The 20,456-nt window shown below is 38.1% G+C and overlaps 1 protein-coding gene across 31 annotated transcripts in view; it reads right to left on the reverse strand.

Moving 5' to 3' along the window:
- Positions 1–20,456, reverse strand: part of MAST2 (microtubule associated serine/threonine kinase 2) — a 256,855-nt gene that overhangs the window by 117,467 nt on the left and 118,932 nt on the right. Inside the window, exon 1 of one of the 31 annotated variants that reach the window (XM_077958571.1) lies at positions 215–341. The exons of the other annotated variants lie outside the window; for them this stretch is intronic. The gene's annotated coding sequence lies outside the window, so the exon portion shown is untranslated. Of the gene's footprint in view, positions 1–214; positions 342–20,456 lie in introns of those variants that run through there. 31 annotated transcript variants of the gene reach the window in all.

Here is a 20,456-nt window from a genome sequence, read left to right on the forward strand (position 1 = left end):
TTATTATTATTTTTTAAATTAGTATTATTTTTTAAAGACAGAGAGGTTAAGATCATACCAGTGGTAAGTAGGAAAGTAGCATTTCCTCAATATGTTGGTGCCTGGTTACCTATATATGAATTATACTAGCCAGAAATGTTCCTGTCTTCAGCCATGTTGGTAAACTGAAGCAGTCTAACTCTAGTTTCCAATGCTATAAATCACTGTGCTTTACCTTTCAGTAGAAAATTCTGACAACAGTAGCAAATGGATTTCTTTCTAGCCTGCTCTGAAGAGCAGTACTATTGCAGAGTAGTACTCCTTGGGTGGAGGAGAGACAGCATGGAGCTCCTTAAATAATGCTAAAGTGAGAAAATATTTGTTTGATTTTTAGAAAATGAAAGCCATATTTTACATCCTTTATTTGACCAAAGAAGATATTACTTTTACCTCCAGGTAACACATCCCCACACAGAGGACTTTCTTTAGTGGCATTAGAATCCATTTGTACCAATATTCCTGTGGCTTTGCCAGGACTAGGAAGGCCTAACATTTCCCTGGGACTGGTGACAGGGCTCAACAATTTGCAGTATGGCAAAAGAAACATCTGCCTTCTCTTATTTATTCATACATTTATTTATTAACTGTAGAGCCAGGGAAGAAAGGCCTCTGCTATGGGCTTCTTACTTTAGAGATCCTGCAAAATAACACAAACACAAAAAACAAATTCATTAAAGAAATGGGGTTTCCTCTGTCACAAGATTCTGCACTGGCAAAGCGGAACCCTAAAAATCCATTCTTGTAAATTGTACAGTTCAGACCACAGGAAAACTTCTGTCCACATATTTCTTCCCATGTCCTTTAAAAAAGAGGCAACTATGTCAGAATGCCATTTATGGGTTGTGAAACCGCAAACTTCAAGAGAACTCTGCCTGAGATTATGGAATATCTGAGCAGCACAGGGTGTCAGAAATAAAAGACAAGACAAATTAACTGTTATATCCTTCCTGTCAAATAACATGAATATCATAGATACCTTTCCTAAGAAGGTATTGTCTCCTAACAGAGTCAAACATCCATTTATTTGATTTCTTCCTGTTCCAATTCACGGTTCTGAAGGTACTCACAAGTTAGCTCATCATTCCTAGCAGTATCACACAGCAACTGAGGAACATTTTGCAGAATTAAGGAATTCATATTACTAGTAAATGTATTTATATGCAGGTCTAAAAATGACACATATAAGGCAAGGAACCAATTTATTACACTGATTAATGGTTGAACAATTAATGTCAGAATTACAATTTATTTTTATAAAAATATGTACTTACAAAAAATTTTAATTCAGCTTATTTAATTTTGAATATTTAAAAGAGAAACAACTTAAAATAATAAAAAATTTCCATTTTTTACACTTTATATTTTTGATGAGAATATATTCAAACTTTGTACTCTGCGAATATAATGATGTCTTATTTTTAAATCCTACGGATCACTGAAAATGAGTACAAGTTGTGATCCCAACATACACAGAAAAATAAGAAAGTGGAGCTTAGAGGAGGAAAAAAAGAAAATCTACAAATAAGCTAGTCTGCTTAAATTTGGGGGAAAAAACTGCACACAAAAAGTACGTACACAATTACTACCACTGAAGACTGAAAACAGAAAATAAACCAGAGTATTCAAAAAAGCCAAGTAGCCAGGCACGGTGGCTCATGCCTGTAATCCCAGCACTTTGGGAGGCTGAGGCAGGCAGATCTCTTGAGCCCAGGAATTCGAGACCAGCCTGGCTAAGATGGTGAAACCCTGTCTCTACTAAAAATACAAAAATTAGCAGGGCATTGTGGTGTGCACCTGTAATCCCAGCTACTTGGGAGGCTGAGGCAGGAGAATTGCTTGAACCCAGGAGGCAGAGGTTGCAGGGAGCCGAGATGGTACCACTGCACTCCAGCCTGGGCAACAGAGTGAGACTGTCTTCAAAAAAGAAAAGAAAGGGCTGGGTGGGGTAGCTCATGCCTGTAATCCCAGCACTCTGGGAGGCCAAGGTGGGCAGATCACGCGGTCAAGAGATCGAGACCATCCTGGCCAACATGGTGAACCCCCATCTCTATTAAAAATACAAAAATTAGCTGGGTGTAGTGGCACACGCCTGTAGTCCTAGCTACTTGGCAGGCTGAGGTAGAAGAATCGCTTGAACCCAGGAGGGGGAGGATGCAGTGAATTGATGATTGCGCCACTGCACTCCAGCCTGGTGACAGACGCTATCTCCAAAAAGAAGGAAAAAAAAAAAAAAAAGACAAATAAATAGCAATATAGAATGATGATGTGATTGTTCTTAAGAGAGTAATATTATCTATACAATATTTAGCCAGATTCCCCTCTCCCCCGATGGTTTAAAAAGCCACAGAAAACAATGGAAAACTTACAGGTTTAACATAAATGATTCTGAAAAGTAATGCTAAAACGGCTGCACATATAAGATAGATTTTTAAAATGATAAAACGAACAGGCACTGGCTATGATAAAGCCTTAAATGAAACTATTTATTTAACTGGTAACAAAGTGAGAAAAAGATACCTAACTTTTTTTAAGTAAATATTATTCATTTCTATAGATTATAACAGGGACAAAAGTCATGTTAAACAACAAACTTTATATACTGTCGAGTTACCTAAATAAGAAAACGAGAAAGTAGAAATAAATGAGAATTTCGTAGCTTTACATATGATGTAAAAAGTACAGACTTCATCGTCAGTGAGAATTAAGGAAAAAAACTTTCGATTTTAGGCAGGGACCTAAAGACTGGCAAACTTCCACCTGTAACTATGACATTACTGAAACAGAACTAGCCATTCTACTACAAATCACTTAAGAACAGACAAAATATACGATGTAATAGTTTTCAGGCACCAGGAAACATGTAATGTAAGAATGAAAACCCAGAAAGAAGGGAAACTCAAAAGTCAGGCTGCTCCCTCCTCAGTTGCCTAGCAGCAATTTTCTTACAATGGCACAGACAGCTAGTGTTCAAGCAGAGCACAGTAGTTCCACTAAGCTGAGGCAGCACGGGGTAGAGTTCAGGGAAGCTTGAGCAGACACTGCACATTCATCAAGAAAGACCACATGCTAGGCCACAAAAAAAAGTCTCAAGAAATTTCAGACTATTGAAATTCCATAAATTATGTTGCCTAACCACAACAGAATTAAATTAGAAATCAACTACAATAAGACATAAAATCCTCCAATATTTGGAAACGAAACCACATATTTCTAAATAGTCTATTGGTCAAAGATGAAATGACAAAGAAAATTAGAAAATATTTTGAATTACACTATAATAAAGACATACACACCAAATTATAGAATACAGTTAAATAAGTGCTTAGAGGCACATATATTGCTTTAAATGCTCATATCCAAAAAGGAAGACCTGAAATCACTAATCCATACCTCTGCATTAAAAACGTTAAAAAGTCCAGGGAGGGATAGCATTAGGAGAAATACCTAATGTAGATTATGGGTTGATGGGTGCAGCAAATCATCATGGCATGTGTACACCTATGTAACAAACCTGCATGTTCTGCACATGTATCCCAGAATTTAAAGTATAATAAAAAACAATTTAAAAAAAACTTAAAACAGTAAATTAAATTCAAAATATAATAAAGAAAGCAGAAATTAGTAACAGAAAATAGAAAAAAAAAGAAACCAAAAATTGGTTCTTTGAAAATATTAATAAAACCCTAGTAACAGACATTAAGAAGGAAAGAAAACATAAGTCATCAATATCAGGAATAAAAGATGAGTTATCACAACCAATCTAAAGACAGTAAAAGAATAATAAGAGAATAGCAGAACAATTTATGCCAATAAATTCTATAACCTATTTAAAATAGACAAAAAGTTCAAAAAATAACTTACCAAAACTGACTTTAATATAGATGTGCATTATGCTAAGTGATATAAGCCAGACACAAATGAACAATACTATATAATTCCATTGATATGAAGCGTTTAGAAGAGGCAAATGCATAGAGAAAGAAAGTAGAACAGAGACTGCCAAGGCCTGGGAGAAGGGAAGAAGGATGTTATTGCTTAATGGGCACAGAGTTTCTACCTGGGACCATGGAAAAGTTTTAGAAATAGATGGTGACAACAGTTGCATGACACTGTGAGTATACTTGATGTCATTACATTGTATACTTAAAAATGGTTAAAAGGGTGGAGGCTGAGGCACGAAAATCGCTTGAACTCGGGAAGCAGAGGCTGCAGTAAGCCGAGATCGTGCCACTGCACTCCAGCCTGGGTGATGACAGCAAGACTCTGTCTCAAAAAAAAAAAAAAAAAAAAAAGTTAAAATGGCAAATTCTGTTATACGTACCTTGCCACAATTTTTAAGACTTTAAAGAAATTAATTCAAAAGGAGTTAAGATTCAAACAGAAAGGCTAAAATTACAAACTTCTAGAAGAAAACATTGGAGAAAATCTTCATGATCTTGGGATGGGCACAGATTTCTTAGACAGAATATGAGTGAGTACTAACTAAAAAAACTCACAAAGTAAAGAACATCAAAATTAAGACCTTCTGCTCTTTGAAAGACATCCTTCCAAAAAGGAAAAGGCAAGCTGGAGGAAAATAAGTCACAATATATACAGTCATGCATCGCTTAACAACAGAGATACCTTCTGGGAAATGCATTGTTAGGTGATTTCATCATTATGTGAATATCATGGAGTATACTTATATGAACCTACATGGTACAGCCTACCACACACATAGGCTATACAGTATTGTACAGCCTATAGATTGCTTCCAGGCTGCAAACCTGTATAGCATGTTACTGCATTGAATACTGTAAGCAACTGTAACACAATGGTAAGCATTTGTGCATTTAAACATAAAAAAGGTACAGTAAAAATACATGTAAAAGATAGAAATGGTACACTTGTATAGGCCACTTACCATGAGTGGGGTTTGCATGACTAGAACTTGCTCTGGGTAAGTAAGTGGTGAGTAAATGTAAAGGTCTAGGACATTACTGTCTACTACTGTAGATTTTATAGAAACATTGTACACTTAGGCTACACTATTTAACACTGCACAATAACATTATATAAACATATAATAAGTATATAATTATATAATACAATTATATTATAATTATATTATTAAAAATTATATAACTATATTTATATAATTATATATTATATAATAATATATAAAATAACGTATAATCATATAATTATATAATAACAATAATATATATAACATTATATAACAATAACATCAAGCATTGTACACTTAGGCTACATTATTTGTTTTCTTTAACAATAAATTAATCTTAGCTTACTGTAACATTTTTACCTTAAACTCTTTAATTTTTAACTTTACTCTTAAAAAAATATTGTACTGCTGTACAAAAATATTTTTGTCCTCTATATCTGTAGTCTATAAGCTGTTTTTTATTTTTAAATTTTAAATTTATTATTTCTTTTTAAACGTTGTTGTCCAAAATAAAGACGCAAACACACACTTTAGCCTAGGTGTACACAGGGTCAGGATCATCAAGATGTCACTAGGTGACAGGAATTTTTCAGCTCCTTTATAATGTTATGGGACCACCAGTGTCTATGCAGTCTGTTGTTGATCAAAACATTGCAGAGTATTGCATGACTATATATATCTGACGATATGTCTGCATCTGAAATATATAAACAACTTGTACAACTCAGTAATTTTTTTATTCATTTTTTCAAAATAAGCAAAATATCTGAACACATTTCACAAAAGATTCACGAATGGCAAATAAGGACATGAAAAACATATTCAATATCATTATTCATCTGGGAAATGTAAGTCAAAACCACAATGATATACCAGTGTACACTCAATAAAATGGCTCTGACCGTAACAAGTTTTGATGTGGAAATGGGCCAACTGGAACCCTCGACATCCCTAGTAGGAAAGTACAACAGTATAAACATTTTGGAAAATTATGTGGCAATTTTTTACAAACTTAAACATACACTTACCAGTTACCATTTGATGGGGGTTGGGGTAGTATCTGAAATCTAAGTTTGGCTCTTTTTTTTTTTTTTTGAGACAGGGTCGTGCTCTGTCGCCCAGGCTGGAGTGCAGTGGCGCAATCTCGGCTCACTGCTTGCAAGCTCTGCCTCCCAGGTTCATGCCATTCTCCTGCCTCAGCCTCCCAAGTAGCTGGGACGCTGGGACTATAGGCGCCAGCCACCACACCCAGCTAATTTTTTGTATTTTTAGGAGAGACGGGGTTTCACCCTATTCAGGATGCTCTCGATCTCCTGACCTCGTGATCCGCCCTCCTCGGTCTCCCAAAGTGCTGGGATTACAGGCATGAGCCACCACGCCAGGCCAGCTCTTTCATTTTTTTAAAAGATTAAACATGCCTGTAATCTCAGCCTTTGGGAGACCAAGGCGGGCAGATCATTTGAGGTCAGGAGTTCGAGATCAGCCTGACAAACACGGTGAAACCCAGTTTCTACTAAAAATACAAAAAAATTAGCCAGGTATGGCGGTGCATGCCTGTAGTCCCAGCTACTCGGGATACTGAGGCAAGGGAATCACCTGAACACTTGAACGTGGGAGGCGGAGCTTGCAGTGAGCCGAGATGGCGCCACTGCATTCCGGCCTGGGCAACAGAGCAAGACTATGCCTCAAAAAAATAAAAAAGAAAAGAAAAAAAAAAAAGATTAAACATATTTTAGTCAAAAGAGTTTTCATGTACCAGACACTACAACAAAAGTAACTTTGTGACGAGGTGTGTTGGCTCACGCCTACAATCCCAGCACTTTGGGAGGCCGAGGCAGGAGGATCACTTGAGCTCAGGAGTTTGAGACCAAGATAAGCAACATAGGGAGATCCCATATTTATAAAAAAGTTTTTAAAAAATTAGCCAGGCATGATGGCATGTCCCTGTGGTCCCAGCTACTCGAGAGTCTGAGGTGGGGGAATCACCTGAACCCGGGAGGTTGAGGTTGCAGTGAGCCATGATCATACCACTACACTCCAGCCTGGGTAACAGAGCAAGGCCTCTTTCTCAAAAAAAAGTCACACTGCAATAAAATACACAAAAACTAAAAGCAAGAAAATGACAGTCTGGGTTGGGCACAGTGGCTCATGCCTGTAACCTAGCACTCTGGGAGGCCAAGGAAGGTGGATCACTTGAACTCAGGAGTTTGAGACCAGCCTGGGTAATATGGCAAAATCCCATCTCTACAAAAAATACAAAAATTAGCTGGGTGTGGTGGCATGTGGCTATAGTCCCAGCTACTTGGGGGACTGAGGTAGGAGTACTGCTTGAGCCCAGTTCAAGACTGCAGTGAGCTGTGATTGCACCAACGCACCCCAGCTTGGGCAACATAGCCAGACCCTGCCTAAAAAAAAATTTAAGGCCGGGTACGGTGGCTTATGCCTGTAATCCCAGCACTCTGGGAGGCCGAGGCAGGTGGATCACCTAAAGTCAGGAGCTCTAGACCAGCCTGGCCAACATAGTAAAACCACATCTCTACTAAAAATACAAAAATTAACCGGGCATGGTGGCAGGCGCCTGTAATCCCAGCTACTCAGGGGGCTGAGGCAGGAGAATTGCTTGAACCCGGGAGGCAGAGGTTGCAGTGAGCTGAGATCTCACCCTCACACTCCAGCCTACGGGACAAGAGCAAGACTTTGTCTCAAAAAAAAAAAAAATTAAAAATTAGCTGGTTGTGGTGGCACACACCTATAGTCCCAGCTACTAGGGAGGCTGAGGTGGGAGGATCACTTGAGACCAGGAGTTTAAGATTGCAGTGAGCTATGATAGTGCCACTGCACTCCAGCTTAGCCAACTGAGACCCTGTCTAAACAAATAAATAAGCAAGTAAGTAAGCAAGAAAATGGGAAAAGTGGGCTTTCACAATGTATTAGTTTTCTATTGCTTAACAAATTAGCAAAAACTTAGCCACTTAAAACAATACACATTTATTATCTCACAGTTTCTGATTCAGGAATTCAAGCACAGCTTAGCTGGGTCCTTGCTTACGGTCTCTTAAAGCTGCAAGCAAGGTGTCACCTGGGCTATGTTCTCATATGGAGACTCGATTCAGGAAGAATCCACTTCTAAACTCATTCTAACCTGCACACAGAACATTCTCTAAAACTGACTACATGCTCGGTCATAAAGCTAGTCTCAATAAATTTTTCAAAAACCAAAATCATATCAACCATCTTCTCAGGCCTCATGGAATAAAATTAGAAACCAATACCAACAGGAACTCTCAAAATCACACAAGTACATGGAAACTAAACAATTTGCTCCTGAATGACTTTAAACAATGAGATTAAGGCAGAAATCAAAAAAAAATTTTTTGAAATAAATGAAAATAGAGACACAACACACCAAAACCTCTAGAATACAACAAAAGCAGTGTTAAGACTAAAGTTTAGGCCAGGCACAGTGGCCTGTAACCCCAGCACTTTGGGAGGCAAAGGTGGGTGGATCACCTGAGCTCAGGAGTTTGAGACCAGCCTGGGCAACATGATGCAACCCTGTCTCTACTTAAAATACAAAAATTAGCCAGGCGTGGCGGTGCGTGTCTGTAATCTCAGCTACTCAAGAAGCTGAGGCAGGAGAATCGCTTGAACCTGGGAGGCAGAGGTTGCAGTAAGCTGAGATCACATCAGTGCATCCAGCCTGGGTGACAGAGTGAGACGCTTGTCTCCAAAAAGAAAAAAGACAAAAATTTGTAGCACTAAATGCCTAACATCAAAAAGAAAGATCTGAAATTAACAACCTAACATCATAGCTAAAGGAACTAGAGAACCAAAAACAAGCCAAACCCAAATCTAGCAAAAGAAAGGAAATAAGAAAGATCATGGCAGAACTAAATGATATTGAGACCAAAAATATGACAAAAGGAGCAACAAAACAAAAAGCGGGTTATTTCAAAGGATAAACAAAACTGTTAAACCGCTGGATACATTAACCAAGAAAAGAGAAGATTTAAATAAGCACAATCAGAAATGACAAAAGTGGCATTACAACTGATATCACAGAAACACAAAAGCTTCTCAGAGACTACTATAACATCTCTATGAGCATAAACCAGAGAAACCTAGAAGAAATGAATAAATTCCTCGAAACACACAAACTCCTAAGAATAAACCAGGAAGAAACGGAAATCCTGAACAGACCAATAATGAGCTATAAAACTGAATCAGTAATAAAAAATCTATGAATCAAAAAAAAAAAAAAAAAGGCCAGGACCAGAAGGATTCACAGCCACATTCTACCAGATGTACAAAGAACTGTACCAATCTTACTGAAAATTTAAAAAAAAAAAAATTGAGTATGAGGAATTCTTCCCTAACTCATTCTACTAAATCAGTATCATCCTGATACCAAAATCTGGCAAGGACACAACAAAAAAACTACAGGCCAATATCCCTGATGAACATGAATGTAAAAATCCTCAACAAAATACTAGTAAACTGAACCCAGCAGCACATCAAGATGATAACTGGATCATGATCAAGTGGTCTTACGCGTGGGACACAAGGATGGTTCAGCATGCACAAATCAATAAATGTGATTCACCACATAAACAGGGTAAAAAACAAAAACCATATGATCATGTCAACAGACACAGAAAAAGCATTTGATAAAATCCAACATCACTTCATGATTAAAAACCTTCAACAAATTAGGCACTGAATGAAGACACCTCAAAATAGTAACAACCATATATGATAAACTCACAGCCAACAGCATCATACCGAATGGGCAAAAACTGAAAACATTCCCTCGAAGAAATGAAACAACATGAGGATGTCCACTCCCACTACTCCTATTCCACATAGTACTGGAAGTGGTAGCCAGATAAATTAGGCAAGAGAAAAAAATAAAAAGCATCCAAATAGGAACAGAGTTAGCCAAATTATATCAGTTCACTGACAACATAATCCTATACCTAGAAAACCCTAAACATTCCTCCAAATGATTCCTAGACCCAATAAACAATTTTAGTAAAGTTTCAGGATATAAAACTAATACACAAAATCAGTTGCATTTCTATACACCAACATTCAAGCTCAGAATCAAATCAAGAACTCAATCCCATTTACAGTTGCCACAACCAAATTAAAATACTTAGGAATACATTTAACCAACAAGATGAAAAACCTCTACAAGGAGAGCTAAAGAACACTGATGAAAGAAATTATAGACAACACAAACAAATGGAAAAACATTCCTTGATCATGGATAGGAAGAATCACTATCGTGAAAATGACTATACTGCCCAAAGCAATTTTAATCAAATTACCAATGTTGTTTTTCACAGAACCAGAAAAAACTATTCCAAAATTCATATGGAACCAAAAAAGAGCTCACACAGTGAAAGCAATCGTAAGCAAAAATAACAAAGCTGGAAGCATCACATTACTCAACTTCTAATTATGCTACAAGGCTATAGTTACCAAAACATCATGGTACTGGTACAAAAACAGACACACAGCTCAATGAAATAAAACAGAGAACCCAGAAGTCAATCCATACACCTACAGTAAACTGATCTTCAACAAAGTTGACCAAAATAATCAATGGGGAAAGGACACTCCATTCAATGAATGGTGCTGGGAAAATTGGCTAGCTATATGCAGAAGAATGAAACTGGACCCCTATCTCTCATCATATATAAAAATTAACACATGATGGATTAAAAATTTAAATTTAAGACCTGAAACTATAAAAACCCTAAAAGAAAACCCAGGAAAAACTCTTCTGGACATTGGCCTAGGCAAATAATTTATGAATAAGACCTCAAAAACAAATACGACCAAAACGAAAATGGACAAATGACACTTAATTAAACTAAAGAGCTTCTGTACAGCAAAGGAAACAATCAACAGAGTAAAAAAACAACCCATAGAATGGGAGAAAATATCTGCCAACTATGCATCCAACAAAGGACTAATATCCAGAATCTATAAGGAACTTAAATCATAAGAAAAAAAAAATCTACTAAAAAGTAGGCAATAGAAATGAACAGACACAAAAGAAGACAAGTGACCAATAAAATCATGAAAAAAAATCCAACATCACTAATCATCAGAGAAATGCAAATTAAACCACAATGAGATACCATCTTATACCAGTCAGAATGGAAAATGACAGATTGGTGAGGATGCAGAGAAAAGGGAATGTTTATATACTGTTGGTGGGAATATAAATTAGTTCAACCCCTACAGAAAATAGTATAGTGATTTCTCACAGATCTAAAAATAGAACTACCACTTGATCTAGCAATCCCTCTACTGGCTATCTACCCAAGAGTAAAGAAATCTTTTTTTTTTTTCTTTTTTCTTCTGAAAGAGAGTCTCGCTCTGCCACCCAGGCTGGAGTGCAGTGGCACGATCTCGGCTCACTGCAACCACTGGCTCCCAGGTTCAAGCAATTCTGCTGCCTCAGCCTCCCAAGTATCTGGGACTACAGGTGCACACCACCACGCCTGGCTAATTTTTGTATTTTTAGTAGAGACAGGGTTTCACCATGTTGGCCAGGCTGGTCTTGAACTCCTGACCTCGTGATTCATCTGCCTCGGCCTCCCAAAGTGCTGGGATTACAGGCATGAGCCATTGTGCTGGACCGGGAAAAGAAATCATAAAAAAAAATTTTTTTTTATTTGTAAAGCTCTTTTTTTTCCCCTTGGGCCTTATGACATAGCATAAGAAAATTATTTTATCAAAAAGACACCTACACTGGTACGTTTATCGCAGCACCATTCACAATAGCAAATTCATGAAATCAACCTAGGTGCCCATCAACAGTGGATTGCATAAAGAAAATGTGGTACATATATACCATGGAATACTATACAGGCATAAATAGAATGAAATCCTGTCCTTTGTACCAATATGGCTGTTGCTGGAGGCCATTATTCTATATGAAATAACTCAGAAACAGAAAATCAAATACCATGTGTTCTCACTTATAAGTGAGAGCTAAACAATGCGTACGTGTGGTCATAAAGATGGAAACAATAGACACTGGGAACTCCAAAAGGGGACAGGAGGCGTGGCAAGCATAGAAAAACTACCTATTGAGTATTACGTTCACTATTTGGCTGCTGCATTCACTAGAAGCCGAAATCCCAGCATTACACTATATATCCATGTAGCAAAACTGCACATGTATCCCTGAATCTTAAAAAAAAAAAAAAAAAAGGAAAGAAAAGAAAAGAAAAGACAAGAAAACATTTTTGGCCAATTCTTTTTTTTTTTTTTTTTTTTTTTTTTTTGAGACGGAGTCTCGCTCTGTCGCCCAGGCTGGAGTGCAGTGGCCGGATCTCAGCTCACTGCAAGCTCCGCCTCCTGGGTTCACGCCATTCTCCCGCCTCAGCCTCCCGAGTAGCTGGGACCACAGGCGCCCGCCACCTCGCCCGGCTAGTTTTTTGTATTTTTTAGTAGAGACGGGGTTTCACCGTGTTAGCCAGCATGGTCTCGATCTCCTGACCTCGTGATCCGCCCATCTCGGCCTCCCAAAGTGCTGGGATTACAGGCTTGAGCCACCGCGCCCGGCCTATTTTTGGCCAATTCTAACTTCTATTGCTTCAGCAGAGCAAATTTCCTCTAAATAGAATTTAATTTAAAAAAAAAAAAAAAAAAAAATCTGACCAAGAGCTGCCTGGTTCATGGATGGCAATTCCAAGGTAAATGAAAACCATCCTGCTTTGGAAGACTGCTCCTCTGATCAAAGAAAGTAAAAACAAATCTGCTTGGTGGGCTGAATTGCATTCTATTTTTCTAACAGTGACTGATGGAAGAATTGAACAATGGTAGAAGCCCCTGTGTTTGGGTCTTTACCGACCTCATGCGATATAACCAATGGCTTGGCTATACACTCAGGAGAGAGGACAATGGAAATCTGGCCTGGTAAAAGAATGCTCATATGGAGCATGGCCCTAAGGAGATTTGAGGGATGCATTAAGGTGACAGGGATCGATAAGTAGACATCCCATGTGCTCCCTTGAGGTGGCTACCTCAGTCCCTGAAAAAAAGTGAGTATGGGGGCACCGTAGCAGTGCAGAGATGAGCTGAATCTAGACATGATCCTTTTGCACCCTTTCAGGTACAAATTGCCAGAAAGAACTGTTCTGTTTCTCAGCAATAGAGACAGAGATTGCTGATGGCTATGGGGCAGATTCTCTGGTAGGAAGGCCCTGAATATGGCTGGCAAATGAGACTGATAGTGGTAGCCCTGGGAACTACAAATAGGTCTTGACGGGAATAGACACTGACTCTGGAGTGGGCTTTGCTTATCCCATGGAAGATAAAAATACTCAGAGTACCATAAAAAAAAAAAAAAAAAAAAAAAAAAAACAGAACCCAAGATATTGCATGGATTTGGATGGCCCACCATCATTTCTTCAGACCAAGGAACACACTGTACAGCCCATAGTGTCCAACAATGGACAGAGTGAGATATCCTCCTTAGAGTAATAGTTTGACAGAGAAGTAGAATGGGCAATTGAAACGCTAGTTGTCTAAAACAGGTGGAGATAAAAAGCATGAAGGGCTGGTTTACAGGCGATCATAAGGATGTACGTGCTCACACTTAACATGGGACTTTTTCTCTGTTTTTCTGGTTGATCTGGGGAAGAGGGGTTAGGGAGGATGCTAGTATGACTACACAATTCTTACCAAGGAGGAGTGCACTTGTATAACCACTATAATTTTTCTTTTCTTTTTTTTGCTTTTGTTTTTGTTTATTTGTTTGTATTTGAGAGACGGAGTCTCACTCTGTCGCCCAGGCTGGAGTGCAGCAGAGCCATCTTGGCTCCCTGCAACCTCCATCTCCCAGGTTCAAGCAAGTCTCCTGCCTCAGCTTCCCAAGTAGCTGGGACTACAGGCATGCACCACCACGCCTAGCTAATTTTTTTGTATTTTTAGTAGAGAGGGGGTTTCACTATATGTTGGCCAGGCTGGTCTCGAACTCTTGACCTCAGGTGATCTGCCTGCCTTGGCCTCCCAAAGTGCTGGGATTACAAATGTGAGCCACTGTGCCTGGCCCTGTTTGTTTTTTTGAGACAGGGTCTTGCTCTGTTGCCCAGGCTGGAGTGCAGTGGCATGATCACAGCTCACCGCAACCTCCGCTTTCAGGGCTCAAGAGATCCTCCCACCTCAGCCTCTCAAGTAGCTGGGACGACAGGCAAGCGCCACCATACCCAGCTAATTTTTTGTATTTTTGGTAGAGCCAGGTTTTGCCATGTTGCCCAGGCTGGTCTCAAACTCCTGAACTCAAGCAATTCTCCTGCCTTGGCCTCCCAAAGTTCTGGGATTACAGGTATGAGCCACTTTGTTTAGCCTATAGTTTTCTTTCCTCCCCAAATCACCTTTAAAAAATTTATTTTTTTCTCTCCTACCTGATGCAGTGGTCCTAGGACCATGGTTGCAACTACAAGTTTCTAAAACATCAGGGACGATTTCTAAGAAAAAACTGTAACTATGCTTTTAAACCTAATGGCAAAATTCCTAAGAACATTACTGGGGTGGGTAGTGCTTTCACCCCATTTAGCAAAAGTGGGACTAACAGTGAATGCAGCTATATTGCCTGATGGTAAAAACAGCTCACAAGTTCTGCTCCTATATAACTTTGCCCTATCTGAATGGGAGTGGTCTGAGGAGGACCTACTCCTAGACTTGTATTGCTGCCTGCAATCTGGAACCGCACAAGAGAGATTCTAATGTCCCTTTCAAAGGTGAAAAGGTTTGGGTATAAATGGAGAGAAGGAGAAACCATAACTGAGAGTAAAGAAGTGAATAAATGAATTAGGGTTACTAACTGAGGAAAATTCAATGTTATGTTAACAGCCCAAAAGAGTCTAAGAACAAAAGTTGACACTGTCTCAAGCTCAATTATTCCAGATGCATGGAAGTATGAAGCTGTATGTTTACCAAGGCCAATCCTGCTTTTGGAACTTGACAAGATTTAGGAAACTTGCAAACCTGAATGGCCTCATCCTGGGAGACATTCATACAGTATGACGTACTGGACTAACCATTAATGATTGCATATACAAATATTTTTTGATATAAAAGATCTGTGGTCACAAACTAGGGGGTGACCTGTGGTGTTACGATATACATACTGGTTTTAATCTACGGTTTCTGGCTCATAAATCCCATAGCCCTAGTTATAGTCTTTTGTTAGAATGTTGGCTGTGTTAGGCCTCAGGGGCAGGCCTGTGACCTTCTCTGGCTCTCCTTTCACTTTAATGTTCCCCAACCTTTCTGACTGTGGGTCTTAAGGCTCTCCCATGAGAGTCCCACCCTATACCTGGGGCAAGAAATACTGACTTCATGAAGCTTCCATAAAAACCCAAGAGGACAGGGTTCAGTGAGCTTCAGGATAGCTGAACACGTGGAAGTTACTGAAGTGGCAAGGCTGGGGAGGGCACTGAAGCTCCCTCCCCCTTCCCCAGTAACTCACACTATGAATCTCTTCATCTCTATCCTTTGCAATATCCTATAAACCAGTAAATATTAAAACAAAAATCTAAGAGGCTGAGTGCAGTGGCTCACACCTGTAATCCCAGCACTTTGGGAGACCAAGGAGGGCGGATCACTTGAGGTCTGGAGTTCAAGACCAGCCTGGCCAATATGGTGAAACCCCCATCTCTACTAAAAACACAAAAATTAGCCAGGTGTGGTGGCGCCAATGTCTGCAGTCCCAGCTACTCAGGAGGCTGAGGCACAAGAATTCCTTGAACCAGGGAGGCAGAGGTGGCAGTGCCACTGTACTCCAGCCTAGGTGACAGAGCAAGATTCGGTCTCAAAAAAAAAAAAAAAATCTAAGAAATATAGTCATTCAAGAAAGTCTGTTTCATTTGGCATTGTTATTAAAAGAATACAATTTATAAGAAATTATTGATTACAAATAACAATTTTGCTAAAAATAAAGCCAAATAAAAGTGTAACTATTTTAATAATTTGTGAATTTGCCTTTATTTCTCATTTAAATAGATGAACACATAGACATGTGCAGTATTAATTCAACTATCATTTTTGACATTTTGCCATTTTCAATTGTATAAAAATTGATAATAGAATTGGTTGTAATATTTGCCTGTTTCCCTCTTTGATGATATGCTGTTTTTCTTTCATCTTTGAATGTTTTCATTTTATATCTGGATGAAAGCCATGATTTTTTGCTTTTATTTTTTTAAAAAAAACTGTTAAACAGTTTTGGAAGTCTTCCACCAAATGCCCAAAGAATTAACCTGTGAGTCACATCAGAGAAGTACACCTCATGTGGACCATCCATGTTCGTCAGTGCTTGGTTCCCACAGGTAAATGTGAAGTGGCAATCTAAAGTTGGCTCCCAGATGAACACAGAAGTTTATGGAATCTCCACATTTCTAATTTTAATTTTCCTTTACACAACTGGGTTTTGTTTTATATTTATTTATGGCTAAGTTATTCCCATCTGTGGCAGCAGAGTGGGACACTGATTTTATGGGCTGACCAATCCCAGGTATACACCCAAGAGAAATGAAAACATATGCCCATAAAAAAAAACTTACACATGAATGATTACAGCAGCTTTATTCATAATATCCAAAAACTAGAAACAACTCAAATATCCATCAAATAGTGGTATAGTCACAAAAGGAAATACTGAAACATAAAGGAAGCCAGATACAAAAAAGCAGGTCGTTTGACGTGTTCATTTATATGAAATTCTACCACAGGCAAGGCTAATCTGTAGTGCCAAACAACAGATCAGTGGTTGCCTGAGGCCAAGACGTGGAAGATGGGATTGACTGCAAAACTACAGAAGGAATATTTGGGGGTAATAAAAATGTTCTATCTATTAATTGTGGTTGTAGTTACATGGGTATATATATTTGCCAAAATTCATAAAACAAAACAAAGGACCCCAAATTGTTTCTGTGGGATATAACTATCAATAATTACAGTACTGAAAATGGAAACTGAGGCATTAAAAAATACTTACTGATTCATTTGATGATAACACTAAAAATCCACCGCATCTTAATAACATCTTTAGTACTCATTATCAAATTAATTTTGACCTTGAGAACCCCTGAACTTGTCCTCAAGTAAAGCGTAAGTCTGTTCCAGAATATGAAAACTAATGAAGGGCAAAACTTGGAATGTGAATTTTGACTGTCATGGTTTATAATACCTGAGTCTGAAAAGCTAAAACTGGTTAAAATCTTAGCAAATAATTTATTCAATTTTGCTGAGTCCATGTCCTTGGTTAACTGTTTACTGCCATTACCTACAATATTAAAGTTATTCTTTTATGTTGTGTAATATGCCTAGATAGCAAATATTTTATGTCGTGCTAGAAAAATTCTCTGTGCTTCATGATGACTTACCATGTCCTTAATTAAGCAAGCATAGGGTTCCTCATAAAAAAAACTACAGTTATTTAAAATTGTGTTACTTTCTGTTTGTTTATAAATGTTTTACTGTCACTTAGGTTAAATAAGTAACCAGGTATTATTTCTCAAGCACCAACAATCCTATCTTAAGTGTTTCTCTGAAGATTTGTTTTTCCCAAATCAGATCCTACGTGTAGAAAATAATAAAATAAAACTTTCAGTGTTTTTTTTTTTTAATATATTTGAGACAGGGTCTCACTCTGTCACCCAGGCTAGAGTGCAGTGGCATGATCTCAGTCCACTGCAGCCTCCACCTCCCAGGCTCAAGCAATCCTTCCACCTCAGCGTCCTGAGTAGCTGGGACCACAGGTGTGCACTACCATGCCCAGCTAACTTTTATATATTTTTGTAGAAACAGGGTTTCACCAAGTTGCCTAAGGTGATCTCAAACTCCTGAGCTCAAGTGATCCTCCCACCCTGGCATCCCAAAGTGCTAGGGTCAGTGTATTTTTAATATGAAAAACTATCTCTGAGATATACTAAAACATCCTCAGCAAAATCACAAAGACATGTTTTCTCCTTTTTAGAGAAATGTTAGAAATAATTAGGTTTACTATTTTGTTATTAATGAATTTCATGAGAAAAGTTGTCTACCAGAAGACACGTTCAGTGTTCCCTAGGTTAAAGTTGCATGGGTAAAATGCTATTACTATAAATATTCTAGTTATTATATGATTAATGGAAAACTCCTAGAGATTTGTAAATGTCCTCATTAGCCACAATGTTTCTTGAGTTCTGATAGAACTCTGCCAGATTTTAGGCACAAAAGTTTAGTGTTTTCAGTCTTTTTATTTTTTTTTTTTAATCTCTTACAGGAAGAAGTGTTTTCAGTCTTAATTTCAGTTATTATCTAAAATACTAGCCAGGTGTGGTGGCTCACATCTGTAATCCCAACATTTTGGGAGGCAGGAGAATCACTTGAGCCCAGGAGTTGGAGATCAGCCTGGGGAACATTACAAGACCCTATCTCTACCTTGCCCAACTGCAAAAAATTAAAATAAAATAAAAAATAAATTAAACGAAATAAATAAGCTGGGCATGGTGATGCATGCCTATAGTCCCAGCTACTTGAGAAGCTGAAACAGGAGATCGCTTGAGCCCAGGAGGTTGAGGCTGCAGTGAGCTATGACAGAGCCACTGCACTCCAGCCTGGGCAACAGAGCAATACCTCGTCTCAAATAAATAAATAAATAAATAAATAAATAAATAAATAAATAACAAAAATTGAAAATGTTTACTTGGTAACAACCTTACTTCTAACATTTGAATCTAGCACCTTCTAGGTCAGTGGAGTTTTATAAAAATACAGATGTACAGGACAGAAAATATAGATGTACAGATATTCCAGACCCACTGAATCTCTTTACTTGATACCCTTAGTATATTTTTGGTATGTTTTTGGTATCTGTAAAATACCACAAGAATATTATATGTTATACATGAAGATTTCTCCCTCTCTAAAATTACGTTTATCTATGTTTTCTAAATCAGACGTAACCTTCACTGTCTTATTTGCAGTAATCTCTTACAGTTTGCTATAAGTTTTTGGACTGCCCATATTATTCTCATTTTACATGTGACAAAAACAACTTAATTTCCTTGTTAGCTGCATTATTCTTATGAGACTCTGTCACATGCAGAGAGATTCTGTTTTGTGCTGAGGCCTGTCAACTAGAAGCCAGAGTCTGTGTCTTCAACAAAGAAGAGTTGTCTCAGAGCTCCATGGAAAAGGACTGAGGCAGGTATTTTAAAACTACTGACACATCAAAGAATAGACAGGCTTCCAATGGCACGGCTTGGACAACTGGACAACTTCCAGATCATTCCAGTGGACTGAGTCAGAATTTCCAGAACTTTTTTTAGTTAAGAAGCCGAGTACTAACCTAAGATCCAGTGAAATAAGAATTAGGTACACAGAACTGTATGAACTATAAGAAATGATTATAGTAATTTGTTTGAAATATTAATGTCCATTTTCTAATATGCAAGGGAGCCAGCTGTATTCCTTGTTAAGCTATGTATAACTCTTAACAATTAAGTAGACTTTGCTCTTGTAAAATGAAACATTCCTAAATCACATCTGATTCTCACTGACCCTCCCCTAACCCAGAACTAAGAACGTCTTACTGAGTCTCCTTACAGTTCAAGGCAATACAGTTATTTGAATAGGGCTAACAAGAATCTGTTCTCCTTTTGACCAGAATGTTGTAAAAACTCGTTGTCCAACAAAGAGCTTGCCTGAAAGGTCGCATTTCAGAATCATGCTCATTTGATCAGGTATAACAAACCACTTTTAAGGAACTATGGTTGACTTTATAGAGTCAATACTTACAAAACCTTCCTGGGAAAACTGGCCTGGTATCTGGTTTTACAGGGTCCAGACTTACAGATGGTAAGGAAGGTCACTTCCTGGAAGGCCCAGGACCCTTAGGAATTCACCCAAATTTATAGTTATTACAAGTGAAATGTGATAGTTTCTTAGGCTTGCCTTCCTAGCCTCGAAATACAAATAATAGAGGCCTTTAAAAGTCCAATCTGAGATTCTTTATAAAAATTTACAGCAAAGTAAACTTAAGAAGGCCTTATGGTAAATTAATATTCTGGCTACACTATGCAAATAATCAGGCGAAACCCAATGAGATCACCCTTTTTTTTTTGACCAAAAATGTTTCAGATTATTTTAGATGAAAAGGTAGGAGGTTATTAAAAAAAAAATTGGAAAAAGTTAAAAAAGAAAAAAGTTTACTAGATATTTCCAATAAAAGACTATGCATTGTTCAGAGAACACTCTTCCAGTTTGTCTTTTATTGTCTTTGAGCTACTTTACAACTCTGTAAGTTATAGGTAACTGATGTTATGTGAAATAATTTCTTTTCTCTTTTTTTTTTTTTGAAACAGGGTCTCTCTCTGTCATGCAGGGTGGAGTACAGTAGCACAATCATGGCTCACTGCAGGCTCAATCTCCCAGGTTCACGCAATCTTCCCACTTCAGCCCC

The sequence above is a fragment of the Macaca mulatta genome, chromosome 1, assembly GCF_049350105.2.
Source record: "Macaca mulatta isolate MMU2019108-1 chromosome 1, T2T-MMU8v2.0, whole genome shotgun sequence".
NCBI lineage: Eukaryota > Metazoa > Chordata > Mammalia > Primates > Cercopithecidae > Macaca > Macaca mulatta.